General features: G+C 28.0%; 1 protein-coding gene and 1 non-coding gene across 2 annotated transcripts in view; both read right to left on the minus strand.

Moving 5' to 3' along the window:
* Window positions 1-5,568, minus strand: part of LOC145270325 (uncharacterized) — a 59,289-nt gene extending 53,721 nt beyond the window's left edge. The window contains exon 1 of the mRNA XM_080125973.1: window positions 5,442-5,568. The gene's annotated coding sequence lies outside the window, so the exon portion shown is untranslated. The remainder of the gene's footprint in view (window positions 1-5,441) is intronic.
* LOC145271988 (U4 spliceosomal RNA) lies at window positions 4,106-4,236 on the minus strand. Its single transcript, XR_013866123.1, has one exon. It is a non-coding gene; the product is annotated as a U4 spliceosomal RNA (small nuclear RNA).
* Window positions 5,569-6,000: the final 432 nt, after the last annotated feature.

Raw genomic sequence — 6,000 nt, forward strand, 5'->3', positions numbered from 1 at the left:
AATACAATATTCGGTATTGATGTATTTTTTCATTGAAAGCCATTCTTAAGATGGGGAGGGTGTTTTGTAACTATTCTGTGCTACCACCTTATAATTAAAGAAGAAAAAAATGATATCTTAACTTTAATTTAACCTGAAAAAACTATTTAAAAATAGCGAGGTACCAAAAATGCATAAGCACCAAATTGCGCTATTTTTATATAGTTTTTATTTTTTCAGTTTAAATTCAAGTTTCACAATGTTTTATATAAAGTCGTAAGGCGGAAGCATGAATTAGTTAACACCCTCACCTCCTCATATTAAGAATGGTTTTCCAAATAATAACGTTATTATTTCAGCACGGCACCAAAAATCCATAAGTACCCAAAATTTCATTTTTATTGTTCAATGTTTTTTTTTCATTTTAAATTATAAAATAAAATGGGAACTTGTATAGTTTAATAAAGACATTAAACATTAAAATATCGAAAACAAAATTTATATTGTACGTATCCATTATGGAATGAAGTTCTCTAGAAATGTCTTTACTTCATTTGATCAAGTAGTTTTATTTTATTTTTTTACAGCAAAAAAAAACAACAATTTGTTATGATACCAATAAAAAGGTAGCCGTGTTTCGATTTTTAAGAAAAGCTATTATTTAAGATGGGAAGGTGTCGGTGGTTTAGACTGAGTTATCTCCCCGTGGCGTGTTCTAAACATCCAAACACTGCTATCTTCAGTGCGCTGTCATATAAAATAAATACCTACTCTATCAAACAATTTTTTTTAGTCCAAAACGGATATAACCGTTTTCGATATTTTCATGAAACTGTAGAAATATCAATGAAACATATTTAATCATTGTAAATCTTCATCTTGGGTGGTTTTAATTTGTTAAAGAACATAGTTAAATTAAATTTTAATCACATTTTCAATAATAATATGATTATATTTTACCTTTAATAGTCCTTTTTAGTGATTACCAGGTTTGAGGTAAAAAAAAAAAAACTTCATGAAGCATTTCTCTTGCTACTGTTTTCGGGTATACTTACAACGAATAAGCACCCCAACCTCCCCATGTAAAGAACGGTCCTCGGAATAAACACCTCTAACCTTCCCATGTTAAGAATGGTTTTCGAATTAGACACCCACAACCTTGTCAGCATACTCGAAAACCGTCGTCGAGGTTGTCGATAATGTAGCATATTTCTTGGCTTTGGTAGGACGGTCATTTTAGGCGAGCAACCACGCTGATAATTAATGTAAACGATATACAATATGCTTATAAAAGTTATATTTGTGACGACAGAAGGAAAACGCATATATAAACTGCATGCACACATTAATATGATTTATTATTTTTAATGTAATAAGAAAAAAAAGGTACTTGTACAGTTTAGTCAAAACATTAAAAAATGAAAATATCGAAAAAAGGTTATATTGCACGTATCGGTTATGGAACGAAGTTCTCTGAAAAAAATTTCACTTAATTTCATCTAGTAGCTTTTTTTTTTTTACAGCAAAAAACAATTTGTTATGATACTGAGCGTCCGGGCGAAAGGTTCGATTTTTAGGAAGAAAAGCTAGAATTAAAGATGGGGAAGGGTTATCGGCGCTTTGCATGGATTTATCTTCCCCTGGCGTGTTCAGCAAATTTCAAAATGGCTGACTTCAACACACTCTCATAAAAACGTGTTTCTCCGCTGTAAAAAAAATTACTCTATCAAATTAAATAAAATTTTTTTCGGAGATCTTCAATCCAAAACAAATACGTAAATGTGACCTTTTTTTTGATATTTTCATTTTTTAATGTCTTGACTAAACTGTACACGTACCGAAACAAAATACCAACTTTTACTTTGCTAATGCTCTTTCAAAAACAAATCCGAATAATTTTTATGTGTAATTATTTTATTCACTAGATTAATGTATAAAGATTTTTGTAAAAAAAAACAAAAAACTATTCAATTTTATTTTTAGAAAAAAATCTAATATATCCTTTGATTGCGATAATATAGTATCCCTATATTATCAAGAATGAAATAAAGGGATAAATATGTACTGTAGGTTTAAATAAAAGAAGAGAAGTTTATTAACGTATTTACAGGGAGACAATGTGTAGTGTTTATCGTGTTCAATCTAGGGAGGGCCTCTCTTCTCGTGTATCCAGTGATCAATGTTTGCAATTAAAGGGACATAACTCGCAGAAGAGTTACCTTCCCCTGAAACATTTGCATCAAGAAATTAAACTATAACCACATGATTACATTATGAAACTTTACATTTATTTGTTATCAAACCCGATTCGGTTAAACTTACTATGAAACCATATATAAGGTAAATAAAAAAAGCGCTCGAACAAGTTACATGGCGAGCAGTAGATTGTAAAGTATTGGTTTGTGTCCTTTTCTATTCTCTACCATATTCACACCCGGGAGCCGATGCATCATTTTACAACATTAAACTACTTCTCTTTCAAAGACACGTAATGCATGCGAGGAGGGCACAACACAACTAGGTGTATAAAAATTTTTTTAGACAAAACTGCGAATAAAATTAAAAAAAAAACTCTTAATTTCTCATTTTAAAGTGGGTTGTTTATTTTCTTTATGGAATATGCTTCCAAAATAAACTATTAAAGTTGTTAAAAAAATAATAGAAATATTATTTTTTTTAATTTAAAAAAAAAACACTGTTTACTAAGTGCCAACGCGTCTTCATGCAGCCATTTTTTAAGTAATGAAATCAATTGAATTTTACGAGTGAATTTTTTTTCAATTTAAAAACTTAAAAATCTATTGGTATTTTTTAGATTAGGTCTACTAGGTGTGTCAGAAATTTCGTAAAAATATTGAATAATTCCACCCCGTCTTTCAAAGCTTATAACTACTTGAAAAATCTAAATCAAGCCCTATTTGTTTTTCAATTAAAGGAGCAAGGACCAGGGTTTAATTTAAAATAAAAACAAAAGAAAAAACAAACGTGTCTTTTTTTTTAAGTTTTAAACTTCGGATTTTACAGGTAAATTTCTAAAGAACACTGCTTTTTTGTTTTAAATTTGAATATATTATTTATTGATCTTTTATCTTCAATTTGTGATATATATAACTTTGGTGAGTAAATTATTTACTTTTTAATAGGGGGGAAGGCGTGAATAAAAAAACGTTTGTCTAAAATATTATATTCGGTTAATTGGAAAGAGTATAAAATTTCATATTGCCCCTGAAAATATCGTAAAAATTGAATTAATAAAAAAAAAATTGATAGATTTTTAAATTTTTAAAATTGAAAAATAGTGCGCTCGTAAAATTCAATTAATTTCATTACTGTTTTTCAAAAAATAATAAAAAATGTTCATTACGTTTAAAACAACTTTAATAGTTTATTTTGGAAGTATAATCTATAAAGAAAATAAACAACCCACCTTTAAATGAGAAATTACGGTTTTTTTATATTTTATTCGCAGTTTCGTGTTAGGGGTGTCAAAAATACCTACAAAAATTCTGATACACCTATAGGTCCACCTCCACAATTATCTTATAAATGACAACTTTTATAGGTTTTCGACTATGCTGAATATCGCATTGAAATTTCGCAGAAATAAGTAGTTATCGAGGTATAAAAAGTTGTATTATGCATTGTATTCTTTGGCGGCCATCTTTTTATGCACGTGCAGTGTTAATCATAGATGAGTAGATTTGTTTATGGCGCGCGAACGCGCGTAAAAATATGGCCGCCGAAAATTACAATGCGTAACACAGCTTTTTATATCTCGATAACTACTTATTTCTGCAAATTTTCAATGCGATTTTCGTATTCAGCATAGTCGAAAACCTATAACTGTCGTCATTTAAAAGAAAACTGTGGAGATGGACCTAATCTGAAAATTTACCAAAACATAAAATTGAAGTTAAAAAATAACTTATACAAAAGATAAAATGGGGGGGGATTATATTAAATGAAAAAAAGGGTACAATAAAAACGACATAAAACGAAAAAATAAAATGACACAAAAAAAGACAAAATGTAACTACACATGAAAAAAGAATAGCATCGAAAAGTAAGCCTAGTATTCGTGAAGAAGGAGATGTAAATATTGTCTGATTTTAGTTTTGATTTTACACCTCCTTAGAGGTGTCCAGAAATTGCGTTGGCACTGGGTGCCATCGCGGGGTATTGGGAATAGTTTTCAACTAGCAATAACAACGCCTCGGAAAATCCTCATTGGCTATTGTATCGCCTCTGTGCAAAGCTGAGGACATGATCCTCTCCAACGAAATACATAGCACAGACGCATTACAACCTTAGCGATCCCAAGTTTTCCTTTTCATGTATTAATTAAATCAGCGTATTATACAAAACTATTTTAAGCGAATATTATCAATCAGAAGAGTATCGTGCATCATTTAATAAAGATAATTTATTCAGTTATGCATGTAAAATAGTTTAAAACAACCTTTGTTTATAGAAAGTGCACGATTAAATACAGTTGTCTGCCCTTGACGTCCTTCACCTTTAAGAGTTATGAACACATGAATATACGCGTGGCACATTTACAGTAGCAGGTGCTTTGTTGGGTGTTTTTATGATACTTTTTTGACATCCGCCAATACTTTTTGATATATTTTCCCAATAATATATATATATATACATTTATAAAGAAAAAAAATATTTACATATTTTTTTCCGATAATATATATATACATTTATAAATAAAAAAATATTTACATATTTTTTCCAATAATATATATATATATATACATTTATAAAGAAAAAAAATATTTACATAATTTTTTCCAATATATATATACATTTATAAATAAAAAATATTTTCATACTTTTTTTCCAATAATATATATAAATATACATTTATAAATAAAAAAAAATATTTTCATAATTTTTTTCCAATAATATATATATATATACATTTATAAATAAAAAAAAAATATTTACATAATTTTTTTTTATGATATAAAAAACGATTTGATTCGGAAATCTTAAGTAGGATTCCCACGATGTATTGGCTATGAATTTTTATCCTAGCCCCCAAAATCAACAAATAAAATAAATTAATAAACGGATTAAAAAATAAAAATTGAGCAAATCTATATTATTCAATTAGAATTGGAGAAAGAATCAAATATTACATTAATACAGTGAATTGAAATAGATCATGACATTATTACTTGATCAAATGTAATGTTTATTGATGGCAAGGTAAATTTTGTTCTTTTATATTTTAATTTTTTGGTAACTTTTATTCTGATTCATTATTTTGCGTTTACGATAAGAATTACCTCACATATAACAACATTAATAAAAATAACTTGCTTACGAGTTCCCCATGCAAATTACCTTATATATAACAACATTTATTATTAATAAAAATAACTTGATTACTAGTTCCCCAGGCAACGCAGAGTACCCCTGCTAGTAAAATAAATAAAAATCCAACAAACCTGTGACAAGAACTTGGAGGCGTTTCCAAGGTACACGTTCTCTGGCACCGTGTCCTTCTGTTTCCGATAGAACTTTTTCGAGTACAGCTATTGCTGAGTGGATGTATGGAAGCCGATACCTTTTTCTAAAAAATAAATACACAAGTAAAATACTTTATAAGTGCAATTTCTAAGATATGTTTATATGTGTTATATGCCATTTGATAAATCACTGCATATAAGATACTGCCAAGTCAGCTGCAACAAAAGTAAGGATTAGTAGAAAAAATCGATAAATATCTAAATAAATAATAAATAAATAAATAAACAATCAAAAAAATTATAAAATAGAATAATCTAATAAATAAATCGTATTAATCAGAATATTAAAAATGTAGTTTAAAAATATGATTGATATGTGTTTCTAAATATACTTAATAGTTAGTATGTATGTTAAACATTACATTATAGTTATAATAACTTATATCTATGTTGAATCCAATATATCTGACCACACATTATTTAATATATATATATATACTCATTATGTCAACGTTCATAACTTCATTTGCGAAATATT

Source organism: Euprymna scolopes, chromosome 46 (genome assembly GCF_053919585.1).
Source record: "Euprymna scolopes isolate OS-2025 chromosome 46, ASM5391958v1, whole genome shotgun sequence".
Classification (NCBI taxonomy): domain Eukaryota; kingdom Metazoa; phylum Mollusca; class Cephalopoda; order Sepiida; family Sepiolidae; genus Euprymna; species Euprymna scolopes.